At 41.5% G+C, this 13,979-nt stretch overlaps 1 long non-coding RNA gene across 3 annotated transcripts; it reads left to right on the plus strand.

Annotated features, from left to right (window-relative positions):
• The first annotated feature begins 9,744 nt into the window (after positions 1-9,744).
• LOC128430092 (uncharacterized) lies at positions 9,745-13,117 on the plus strand. Of its 3 annotated transcripts, none has more exons than XR_008333948.1 (4): positions 9,745-10,494; positions 11,400-11,453; positions 11,705-12,405; positions 12,518-13,117. It is a non-coding gene; the product is annotated as an uncharacterized LOC128430092 (long non-coding RNA). The 3 variants fall into 3 exon arrangements; XR_008333949.1 differs by having other exon boundaries at positions 9,755-10,494; positions 11,705-11,840; positions 12,244-13,117; XR_008333947.1 differs by having other exon boundaries at positions 9,757-10,494; positions 11,705-13,117.
• The last annotated feature ends 862 nt before the right edge of the window (positions 13,118-13,979 follow it).

The raw sequence follows: 13,979 nt of genomic DNA on the forward strand, positions 1-13,979 counted from the left end.
TAGTTCAGGGTCATAGCGCCACCTACTGATCAGTGTGAAAATTAAGTTGTGTTAACATTGTCCAATTGACACAAAATTGCTCACGCTACATCAGAGCGCCTACTTGAACAGATCTATATTTATTATTAGGGCCCGAGCACCGAATGGTGAGAGGCCCTATTGAATCTGTAAGGATTTTTATTATTATTATTATTATTATTATTATTATTATTATTATTATTATTATTATTATTATTATTTCCCTTTGGGGGGCTTTTTCAGGGTCTAGACATGCTCAAAAAGTTATGAAACTTTGCAGGAAATTCAAGGTCTGCGGATATTTTAGTATTCTGGAGTAATTGGAATTGGGCGTGGCAAAATGGCTCTACAGCGCCCCCTGGAACCAGCCCCTAGGTTTCCACATAACGGATTTTCATCAAAATCTGGATATAGGTGTATCGTGACCAGTCATGAAAAAAAGTCTCATGGAGCATTATGAAAAACGCAACAGGAAGTCCGCCATTTTGCTTTTAGTGGCCATTTTGGCAATATCCCACATTTTTACTTTTACGTACTTGTCCCAGGGCTTTCATCAGATCAACTTCAAATTCAGATGAGTGTCATCACAACAAGATGGAGATAAAAAATGATTGAGGGATTTTTTTTTTATCACACCGTGTGACCGTGGCATGGCGTTAAAAATTGGTTACACGCCATCAAAACACGGGCATCTGTATCTCGGACATACATGTTCCAATCAAGTCCAAACTAGACATGTAAGACAATAGTCCCCGCCTGATGACATCTATGCATAAATGATGACTTAAAACCGCAGCGCCCCCTGGTGGCAACAGGAAATGTCTTGTTTTTTGCTTGTCTTACACTTGGATGAATTTCTCCTCATCCACTGACCTCAACCATGTCAAACTGTATCAAATGGGTCCCAAGACATTGACAATGAAGACATAAGATTACCGTGACTTTTCGTCAAACGCCATATGAATGGTGTGGCATTAAAGTTCATCAACTCGCCGTGAAACACGAAATTGCTGTAACTTCAGTGTTCATGATTCTATCTCTCTCAAACTACATGTGTGTAACAACAGCCCCCCCCTGAAGATATTCATATGGTTTTAAGAAATGGGCGTGGCAAAAAAACTGACCAGCGCCCCCTATAGGGCAACCCCGGCACTACGATGGCCGACATTTATACAAATCTATCGGGACATGTGTCGTTTCATAACAAACAAAAAAATATCTTGGATAGGTATGCTTGACCAAACAGGGAGGCCGCCATTTTGGATTAAGTGGCCATTTTTTTTCCATATTCCACATTTTTACTTGATGCACTTGTCCCAGGGCTTTCATCAGATTAACTTCAAATTAAGATCAGTGCCATCACAACAAGATGGAGATAAAAAGTGATTAAGAGATTGACCTTTCATCACACCGTGTGACCGTGGCGTGGCGTCTTGAGTTTGATTAAACGCCATCAAAACACGAGGTTCTGTATCTCGGACATACATTGTCCAATCGAGTCCAAACTAGACATGTAAGACAAGGGTTCCATCCTGATGACATCTACACAGAAATTATGACTTGAAATTACAGCGCCCCCTGGTGGCTACAGGAAGTGACATGTTTTATACTTTGATGAACTGCTCCTGGCTGATTCACAATATACAGCTCAAATCAGATCAGTCAAGTCATTAGATCATGGTCAGAATTGTGACGTTTCCTCAAACCGTGTAAACATTGAGGTGCGGCGAAGGATCATCCTTCGCCAAAGGACACGATGTTTTCATAAGTCCACTGTGCATTGTCCTATCACTACCAAACTTCTGTCACATGATAAGAGTACAAGCCTGAACAGCTCTATGTGTCAATATTTCCTCAGTGTCATAGCGCCACCTACTGATTATCCATGAAACAGGAAGTACTTTGTTAATCCACACTGCCTTATCCAACCGGCTCCAAACTTCTGACCTATGATCACAATCCTGATCTAAACAGCTCCATATATAAACATTAGTTCAGGGTCATAGCGCCACCTACTGATCAGTGTGAAAATTACATTGTGGTAAAATTTTCCAATTGACACGAAACTGCTCACGCTACATCAGAGCGCCTACATGAACAGATATATATGACTGTGCGTAATAATAGTGATGGCGCCACCTACTGGCAAACCTACTGCCGCAGAGCGCAAAACGCATGCAACGTGGAGAAGTGCATGCTCGATCGATGATGTGCGCTTGGTCATCGATCGCTCTCTCCACCGACCGCAACAGGCTTCAACGTGCGGGTGCTCGGGCCCGCAAGTGCTACAACGTAGCCCTAGTTATTATTATTATTATTATTATTATTATTATTATTATTATTATTATTTCCCTTTGGGGGGCTTTTTCAGGGTCTAGACATGCTCAAAAAGTTATGAAACTTTGCAGGAAATTCAAGGTCTGCGGATATTTTAGTATTCTGGAGTAATTGGAATTGGGCGTGGCAAAATGGCTCTACAGCGCCCCCTGGAACCAGCCCCTAGGTTTCCACATAACGGATTTTCATCAAAATCTGGATATAGGTGTATCGTGACCAGTCATGAAAAAAAGTCTCATGGAGCATTATGAAAAACGCAACAGGAAGTCCGCCATTTTGCTTTTAGTGGCCATTTTGGCAATATCCCACATTTTTACTTTTACGTACTTGTCCCAGGGCTTTCATCAGATCAACTTCAAATTCAGATGAGTGTCATCACAACAAGATGGAGATAAAAAGTGATTGAGGGATTTTTTTTTTATCACACCGTGTGACCGTGGCATGGCGTTAAAAATTGGTTACACGCCATCAAAACACGGGCATCTGTATCTCGGACATACATGTTCCAATCAAGTCCAAACTAGACATGTAAGACAATAGTCCCCGCCTGATGACATCTATGCATAAATGATGACTTAAAACCGCAGCGCCCCCTGGTGGCAACAGGAAATGTCTTGTTTTTTGCTTGTCTTACACTTGGATGAATTTCTCCTCATCCACTGACCTCAACCATGTCAAACTGTATCAAATGGGTCCCAAGACATTGACAATGAAGACATAAGATTACCGTGACTTTTCGTCAAACGCCATATGAATGGCGTGGCATTAAAGTTCATCAACTCGCCGTGAAACACGAAATTGCTGTAACTTCAGTGTTCATGATTCTATCTCTCTCAAACTACATGTGTGTAACAACAGCCCCCCCCTGAAGATATTCATATGGTTTTAAGAAATGGGCGTGGCAAAACAACTGACCAGCGCCCCCTATAGGGCAACCCCGGCACTACGATGGCCGACATTTATACAAATCTATCGGGACATGTGTCGTTTCATAACAAACAAAAAAATATCTTGGATAGGTATGCTTGACCAAACAGGGAGGCCGCCATTTTGGATTAAGTGGCCATTTTTTTTCCATATTCCACATTTTTACTTGATGCACTTGTCCCAGGGCTTTCATCAGATTAACTTCAAATTAAGATCAGTGCCATCACAACAAGATGGAGATAAAAAGTGATTAAGAGATTGACCTTTCGTCACACCGTGTGACCGTGGCGTGGCGTCTTGAGTTTGATTAAACGCCATCAAAACACGAGGTTCTGTATCTCGGACATACATTGTCCAATCGAGTCCAAACTAGACATGTAAGACAAGGGTGCCATCCTGATGACATCTACACAGAAATTATGACTTGAAATTACAGCGCCCCCTGGTGGCTACAGGAAGTGACATGTTTTATACTTTGATGAACTGCTCCTGGCTGATTTACAATATACAGCTCAAATCAGATCAGTCAAGTCATTAGATCATGGTCAGAATTGTGACGTTTCCTCAAACCGTGTAAACATTGATGTGCGGCGAAGGATTTTCCTTCGCCAAAGGACACGATGTTATCATAACTCCACTGTGCATTGTCCTATCACTACAAAACTTCTGTCACATGGTCAGAGTCCAAGCCTGAACAGCTCTATGTGTCAATATTTCCTCAGTGTCATAGCGCCACCTACTGATTCGCCAGGAAACAGGAAGTACTTTGTTAATCCACTCTGCATTATCCAACCGGCTCCAAACTACTGACCTATGATCACAATCCTGAATAGAACAGCTCCATATATGAATATTAGTTCAGGATCATAGCGCCACCTATTGATCAGTGTGAAAATTAAGTTGCGGAAACATTGTCCAATTGACACAAAATTTCTCACGCTACATCAGAGCGCCTACTTGAACAGATCTATATGTCTGTGCGTAATAATAGTGATGGCGCCACCTACTGGCAAACCTACTGCCGCAGAGCGCAAAACGCATTTAACGTGGAGAAGTGCATGCTCGATCGATGATGTGCGCTTGGTCATCGATCGCTCTCTCCACCGACCGCAACAGGCTTCAACGTGCGGGTGCTCGGGCCCGCAAGTGCTACAACGTAGCCCTAGTTATTATTAGGGCCCGAGCACCGAATGGTGAGAGGCCCTATTGAATCTGTAAGGATTTTTATTATTATTATTATTATTATTATTAGGGCCCGAGCACCGAATGGTGAGAGGCCCTATTGAATCTGTAAGGATTTTTATTATTAGGGCCCGAGCACCGAATGGTGAGAGGCCCTATTGAATCTGTAAGGATTTTTATTATTATTATTATTATTATTATTATTATTATTATTTCCCTTTGGGGGGCTTTTTCAGGGTCTAGACATGCTCAAAAAGTTATGAAACTTTGCAGGAAATTCAAGGTCTGCGGATATTTTAGTATTCTGGAGTAATTGGAATTGGGCGTGGCAAAATGGCTCTACAGCGCCCCCTGGAACCAGCCCCTAGGTTTCCACATAACGGATTTTCATCAAAATCTGGATATAGGTGTATCGTGACCAGTCATGAAAAAAAGTCTCATGGAGCATTATGAAAAACGCAACAGGAAGTCCGCCATTTTGCTTTTAGTGGCCATTTTGGCAATATCCCACATTTTTACTTTTACGTACTTGTCCCAGGGCTTTCATCAGATCAACTTCAAATTCAGATGAGTGTCATCACAACAAGATGGAGATAAAAAATGATTGAGGGATTTTTTTTTTATCACACCGTGTGACCGTGGCATGGCGTTAAAAATTGGTTACACGCCATCAAAACACGGGCATCTGTATCTCGGACATACATGTTCCAATCAAGTCCAAACTAGACATGTAAGACAATAGTCCCCGCCTGATGACATCTATGCATAAATGATGACTTAAAACCGCAGCGCCCCCTGGTGGCAACAGGAAATGTCTTGTTTTTTGCTTGTCTTACACTTGGATGAATTTCTCCTCATCCACTGACCTCAACCATGTCAAACTGTATCAAATGGGTCCCAAGACATTGACAATGAAGACATAAGATTACCGTGACTTTTCGTCAAACGCCATATGAATGGCGTGGCATTAAAGTTCATCAACTCGCCGTGAAACACGAAATTGCTGTAACTTCAGTGTTCATGATTCTATCTCTCTCAAACTACATGTGTGTAACAACAGCCCCCCCCTGAAGATATTCATATGGTTTTAAGAAATGGGCGTGGCAAAAAAACTGACCAGCGCCCCCTATAGGGCAACCCCGGCACTACGATGGCCGACATTTATACAAATCTATCGGGACATGTGTCGTTTCATAACAAACAAAAAAATATCTTGGATAGGTATGCTTGACCAAACAGGGAGGCCGCCATTTTGGATTAAGTGGCCATTTTTTTTCCATATTCCACATTTTTACTTGATGCACTTGTCCCAGGGCTTTCATCAGATTAACTTCAAATTAAGATCAGTGCCATCACAACAAGATGGAGATAAAAAGTGATTAAGAGATTGACCTTTCGTCACACCGTGTGACCGTGGCGTGGCGTCTTGAGTTTGATTAAACGCCATCAAAACACGAGGTTCTGTATCTCGGACATACATTGTCCAATCGAGTCCAAACTAGACATGTAAGACAAGGGTGCCATCCTGATGACATCTACACAGAAATTATGACTTGAAATTACAGCGCCCCCTGGTGGCTACAGGAAGTGACATGTTTTATACTTTGATGAACTCCTCCTGGCTGATTTACAATATACAGCTCAAATCAGATCAGTCAAGTCATTAGATCATGGTCAGAATTGTGACGTTTCCTCAAACCGTGTAAACATTGATGTGCGGCGAAGGATTTTCCTTCGCCAAAGGACACGATGTTATCATAACTCCACTGTGCATTGTCCTATCACTACAAAACTTCTGTCACATGGTCAGAGTCCAAGCCTGAACAGCTCTATGTGTCAATATTTCCTCAGTGTCATAGCGCCACCTACTGATTCGCCAGGAAACAGGAAGTACTTTGTTAATCCACTCTGCATTATCCAACCGGCTCCAAACTACTGACCTATGATCACAATCCTGAATAGAACAGCTCCATATATGAATATTAGTTCAGGATCATAGCGCCACCTATTGATCAGTGTGAAAATTAAGTTGCGGAAACATTGTCCAATTGACACAAAATTGCTCACGCTACATCAGAGCGCCTACATGAACAGATATATATGTCTGTGCGTAATAATAGTGATGGCGCCACCTACTGGCAAACCTACTGCCGCAGAGCGCAAAACGCATGCAACGTGGAGAAGTGCATGCTCGATCGATGATGTGCGCTTGGTCATCGATCGCTCTCTCCACCGACCGCAACAGGCTTCAACGTGCGGGTGCTCGGGCCCGCAAGTGCTACAACGTAGCCCTAGTTATTATTATTATTATTATTATTTCCCTTTGGGGGGCTTTTTCAGGGTCTAGACATGCTCAAAAAGTTATGAAACTTTGCAGGAAATTCAAGGTCTGCGGATATTTTAGTATTCTGGAGTAATTGGAATTGGGCGTGGCAAAATGGCTCTACAGCGCCCCCTGGAACCAGCCCCTAGGTTTCCACATAACGGATTTTCATCAAAATCTGGATATAGGTGTATCGTGACCAGTCATGAAAAAAAGTCTCATGGAGCATTATGAAAAACGCAACAGGAAGTCCGCCATTTTGCTTTTAGTGGCCATTTTGGCAATATCCCACATTTTTACTTTTACGTACTTGTCCCAGGGCTTTCATCAGATCAACTTCAAATTCAGATGAGTGTCATCACAACAAGATGGAGATAAAAAATGATTGAGGGATTTTTTTTTTATCACACCGTGTGACCGTGGCATGGCGTTAAAAATTGGTTACACGCCATCAAAACACGGGCATCTGTATCTCGGACATACATGTTCCAATCAAGTCCAAACTAGACATGTAAGACAATAGTCCCCGCCTGATGACATCTATGCATAAATGATGACTTAAAACCGCAGCGCCCCCTGGTGGCAACAGGAAATGTCTTGTTTTTTGCTTGTCTTACACTTGGATGAATTTCTCCTCATCCACTGACCTCAACCATGTCAAACTGTATCAAATGGGTCCCAAGACATTGACAATGAAGACATAAGATTACCGTGACTTTTCGTCAAACGCCATATGAATGGCGTGGCATTAAAGTTCATCAACTCGCCGTGAAACACGAAATTGCTGTAACTTCAGTGTTCATGATTCTATCTCTCTCAAACTACATGTGTGTAACAACAGCCCCCCCCTGAAGATATTCATATGGTTTTAAGAAATGGGCTTGGCAAAAAAACTGACCAGCGCCCCCTATAGGGCAACCCCGGCACTACGATGGCCGACATTTATACAAATCTATCGGGACATGTGTCGTTTCATAACAAACAAAAAAATATCTTGGATAGGTATGCTTGACCAAACAGGGAGGCCGCCATTTTGGATTAAGTGGCCATTTTTTTTCCATATTCCACATTTTTACTTGATGCACTTGTCCCAGGGCTTTCATCAGATTAACTTCAAATTAAGATCAGTGCCATCACAACAAGATGGAGATAAAAAGTGATTAAGAGATTGACCTTTCGTCACACCGTGTGACCGTGGCGTGGCGTCTTGAGTTTGATTAAACGCCATCAAAACACGAGGTTCTGTATCTCGGACATACATTGTCCAATCGAGTCCAAACTAGACATGTAAGACAAGGGTGCCATCCTGATGACATCTACACAGAAATTATGACTTGAAATTACAGCGCCCCCTGGTGGCTACAGGAAGTGACATGTTTTATACTTTGATGAACTGCTCCTGGCTGATTTACAATATACAGCTCAAATCAGATCAGTCAAGTCATTAGATCATGGTCAGAATTGTGACGTTTCCTCAAACCATGTAAACATTGATGTTTGGCGAAGGATCATCCTTCGCCAAAGGACACGATGTTTTCATAAGTCCACTGTGCATTGTCTTATCACTACCAAACTTCTGTCACATGATAAGAGTACAAGCCTGAACAGCTCTATGTGTCAATATTTCCTCAGTGTCATAGCGCCACCTACTGATTCGCCAGGAAACAGGAAGTACTTTGTTAATCCACTCTGCATTATCCAACCGGCTCCAAACTACTGACCTATGATCACAATACTGATCTGAACAGCTCCACATATAAATATTAGATCAGGGTCATAGCGCCACCTACTGATCAGTGTGAAAATTAAGTTGTGTTAACATTGTCCAATTGACACAAAATTGCTCACGCTACATCAGAGCGCCTACATGAACAGATATATATGTCTGTGCGTAATAATAGTGATGGCGCCACCTACTGGCAAACCTACTGCTGCAGATTGCAAAACGCATGCAACGTGGAGAAGTGCATGCTCGATCGATGATGTGCGCTTGGTCATCGATCGCTCTCTCCACCGACCGCAACAGGCTTCAACGTGCGGGTGCTCGGGCCCGCAAGTGCTACAACGTAGCCCTAGTTATTATTATTATTAGGGCCCGAGCACCGAATGGTGAGAGGCCCTATTGAATCTGTAAGGATTTTTATTAGGGCCCGAGCACCGAAATCGGTGAGAGGACCTATTGAAATTGAAAAGATTATTATTATTATTATTTTTCTTCGCTCAGTGAATTGGCTTTTTGAGGGCTTTAACGTGCTCAAAAAGTTTCTAAAGTGTACAGTAAATTAGAAATGTGCGCAAGTTTACGTATTCTGAAGTATTTGGGAACGGGTGTGTCAAAACCGCTCAATAGCGCCACCTACGGTAAAGCCCCTCATTTCGCATTCACCGATCCTCAAAAAAAACAAAGACTATTGTGTATCTTGACTAGATGCACAAAAAAGTCCATCAGTGCATTATGAATAACGCAACAGGAAGCCCGCCAGTTTGACTTTAGTGGCCATTTTGGTCATATTCGATATTTTTTCTTTTAAGTACTCCTCCTACAGCTTTCATCAAATCAACTTACAATTTAGACGATCGTCATCACAACAAAATGGAGATCTAAAGTTATTGAAGGATTAAGTTTTCGCAAAACCGTCTGACCGTGGTGTGGCCTCAAAGTTTGATTAAACGCCATCAAAACACGGGCTCCTGTATCTTGGACATATTTTGTCCAATCGAGTCCAAACTATACACATAAGACAAGAGTCGCGACCTGAAGACATCGGTACAGAAATCGTGACTTAAAATCACAGCGTCCCCTGGTGGCAACAGGAAATGTTTTTTTTTTATACGTCTTACACTTTGATTTACTTGTCGTAGGGCCTTCATCAGGTCAACTTAAAAATTACATGAGTCTCCTCAAGACAACATGAAAATGTAAAGTTATCAAAAAAAACACTTTTCACCACACCGTCTGACCGTGGCGTGCCCTTAAAATTTGATGAATAACATTAAAACACGGCCTTCTGTATCTTGGACATATTTTGTCCAATCGAGTCCAAACTATACACATAAGACAAGAGTCGCGATCGGAAGACATCTACCTAGAAATCATGACTTAAAAGGACAGCGCCCCCTGGGGGCATTAGGAAATGTCTTGTTTTGGTAGGTGTTACTCTTTGATCTATTTCTCCCCAGCCACTGTGCTAAACCATGTCAAACTTTGTCACATGGGTCTCAAGATATTGATAATGTAGGCATAATATTACTGTGACTTTTCATCATGCGGATTGTTAATGGCGGGGCATCAAAGTTCATCAGCTCACCATGACAAACGAAATTCATTTTAACGGAGTTACCATGAACGCATCATTAGACCGCATTGTTTTGGTCAACTCACACCTGGAGTTATTTCTATTCAGCCACTTTGCGAAACCATTTCAAACTGTGTGAAATGGGTCTCAAGATATTGATAGTGTAGGCATAAGATTGCTGTGACTTTTCATCATGATGATTAACTGCTTGGCAGCTGAGGTCATCATCTCGACATGAAAAACGAAACGCAATTTAACACAGCTGCAAGTGAACGCATCATGACAATCTCCTTCAGTAAGAGCTGAGTCTGTGGTGACGGTCCACTCACACATCGAATCAGTAGCACAGTTTGCTGTTCTGCTTGTTCATCTGACGGACACGTAAAAGGCGACTGCTCTCTCGTTTCTGTGGTAAGTGAAGTTAACTATTTTATTTCGATCTGTTAGAAGTGATTTGCAGCGTGTGTTAAAGCAACTTGTTAGCATAGTTGCGCTAGCCCCGAGGCTAAACAATATCTTCGCATGGGTGCAGTAACTGTCCTGCGATTCGATTGGGGTTATTACCGACAAACACCGACATGAAACGACATGAGCGGGTCCACCCAGCAGATATAAGTGTTACTTTATGCGGATGACTCTGAGACAGGAGACTGTGTGTCGGCTTGTTTTTCCGCTAGCGCCGAAGGCTAACTAGCTCGCTAACAAGCAAGCTAACAATATCTTCGCATGGGTGCAGTAACAGTCCTTCGATTCGATTGGGGTTATTACCGACAAACACCGACATGAAACGACATGAGCGGGTCCACCCAGCAGATATAAGCGTTACTTTATGCGGATGACTCTGAGACAGGAGACTGTGTGTCGGCTTGTAAGTTAGCTGCGCTAGCGGGCTAGCGATGCTAACTGAAACCTGAGAAACCTGAGTGTTTAAAGTCACATCTGCATTGCAAGAGCAGCTGTTCAAAGGAGCATTACGTGTCCTAAAGCTCTTTCTTCAGAGTAGTGTTGTAACGTGTTACAGTGAAAAGTAACCGTGTCTCCCACCTTCAGTATTTAAATCGTTAATCTCAGACAGACTTCACTGAATTCTTTTGTTAAATATGAGTAAATCATAGCCTTGTAACTTTACTAGAACAGACAGTGTCATACAGAATTGTAGGCTAATATGCACTACCTATTTCCTAAGCTGAAATGATTATGATCTGATTAACTTTGAATTAATATTTTATTATTACCATGTAAAAGTCTGTTAAGCAGATAACATGGCACATGTATGACTTAACATATCTGTGTATTTTTGTTCAATGTTCCTCTAGGATGTCCAGCGTGAGACACAACTTGAATCCAACCAGACTGAACACTGACTCCAGGTACAGACCTGTTTTCATTACTTACAAAGTATTGCACATAATACATAATGTGTTAAATTATAATGCAATACTTTTAATGTGAAATAGCTCCATACTAAACATTCATTGTCATGGTAGTGCACGTTTTAATCCAAAAGCATATTCAAATACATAGTTGAATATCCACCGAAAATAAGAATACACACTTTGTTCATATGTAACTCTTTCTCTATAATTATGACATACTTTCATGTTTCCTATCATTTTATTAGGGACAGACGAGCCTGAAGGACACAGCTGTGATGACCATGTTCTGTCTCTTATGACAAAGCAGAAATATAAAACACTGGGTTCTTATCTAAAGTGTATCAAATCAGATCTCCACCATGTTGCTGCTGAGGACATCAGGTGCTGCAGTTCTTCATCTATGAAGATGAAAAAACTCACTGTTAAAGAATGTTTTGTGTTGTGTATGAAGCACAACAGATTTCAGATAGAACCGTTGTACTGTGGTCTTGGTTTGTATCCTCATGGTTAAATGTACATATTTTACGTCCCTTCTGATAAAAGTACTGAAAGAAATACAACATTGTATAAATAGATAAAATGTCTTTCTACCTCATCAGTAATATTCAAGGTGATAATCTCCCACAGAGCTATTGATAGAAGTCCACATCAAGTCTCTCGACTTCTCTCAGTGTGAAAACATAATTATATCATTAATTTGAGAACTGTTTACAACACTGATGTTTGGAGATTAAAATCATATCTAAACTGTCTAATTCACTGTAAAACTCCATGACATTCGCAGGCCATCTGTACTTAAAAGACGAACCTGGATTGATCTGTCCAAAAATCCAAAAGTCTCCCTACCCTCTCTAGTGCCCCTGAGCAAGGCACCTCACTCCCCAAACATCTGCTCCCCGAGCGCCGTACATGGTCGCTGACTGCTCTGTGTGTCCTGCACCAGATGGTAAAAAGCAGAGATTAAATTTCCCTACCTGCATGAGTGTGCCTTTGCATGTCTGTGCATTTGTTTGGGACGAATAAATGGATCTTAATCTTAATCTTTTAATCTTGATCAGTTGTCTTCCAGTTGACCAGCATGACGCTGCAGATCTCCACCATGTTGCTGCTGAGGACATCAGGAGCTGCATTAATGAGGAGCAGAAGCGCACTGTTATGAATGTTTTGTGTTGTGTATGAAGCACCACATATTTCAGATAGAACCAATGTACTGGGGTCTGGGTTTGTATCCTAATGGTTAAATGCACATACTTTAAATCGCTTTTGATAAAACGTGAGAAAGAAATACAACATTATACACATAGATAAAATGTCTTTCTACCTCATCTGTAATATTCAAGGTGATGATCTCCCACAGAGCTGTTGATAACAGTCCACATCAAGTCTCTCCACTTCCCTCAGTGTGAAAACATAATTATATAATTAACTGGAGAAGTGTTTACAACACTGATGTGTGGACATTATAATCTTATCTATACTGTCTAATTGACTCTACAACTCCATGACAGACTAAATTAACAATGTGAAAATAGTAATGGTGGATATATCAGCCTGTATCAGAATAATGGTGAAACAGTTATTATCACATGCAACGTACACGTGTAGCGTATTGATAGTAACTTATTAAAAAAATAAATAAAGTCACAACCAAAACAAGACTGTGGAGTTAACTTGCTTCAATCTGTTCATTAGACGTGATAAATAAACGGTAACTTTTATAACAATTACATATTACACAAAACTTGAGGCATGTAAGCATATGATGATAGATAAAGCAATAGGTTATGTTGTATAGTTTGAAGGTTACTTACCTCTAGTTCAGCACCAGCGGCTGGCTACAGGAAGTGGAGCAATCATCCTTGCCGCAGAGCGCAAACGCATGCAATGCGGAGACTAGCGCTTGGTCATCGAACGTTCTCTCTTCATCGACCGCAACAGACTAGAAATTGCCTGTGCTCGGGCCCGTTAGTGCTACAACGTAGCCCTAGTTATTATTAGGGCCCGAGCACCGAATGGTGAGAGGCCCTATTGAATCTGTAAGGATTTTTTTAGGGCCCGAGCACCGAATGGTGAGAGGCCCTATTGAATCTGTAAGGATTTTTATTATTAGGGCCCGAGCACCGAAATCGGTGAGAGGACCTATTGAAATTGAAAAGATTATTATTATTATTATTTTTCTTCGCTCAGTGAATTGGCTTTTTGAGGGCTTTAACGTGCTCAAAAAGTTTCTAAAGTGTACAGTAAATTAGAAATGTGCGCAAGTTTACGTATTCTGAAGTATTTGGGAACGGGTGTGTCAAAACCGCTCAATAGCGCCACCTACGGAAAAGCCCCTCATTTCGCATTCACCGATCCTCAAAAAAAACAAAGACTATTGTGTATCTTGACTAGATGCACAAAAAAGTCCATCAGTGCATTATGAATAACGCAACAGGAAGCCCGCCAGTTTGACTTTAGTGGCCATTTTGGTCATATTCGATATTTTTTCTTTTAAGTACTCCTCCTACAGCTTTCATCAAA

The sequence above is a fragment of the Pleuronectes platessa genome, chromosome 23 (genome assembly GCF_947347685.1).
Source record: "Pleuronectes platessa chromosome 23, fPlePla1.1, whole genome shotgun sequence".
NCBI classification, from domain to species: Eukaryota; Metazoa; Chordata; class Actinopteri; order Pleuronectiformes; family Pleuronectidae; genus Pleuronectes; species Pleuronectes platessa.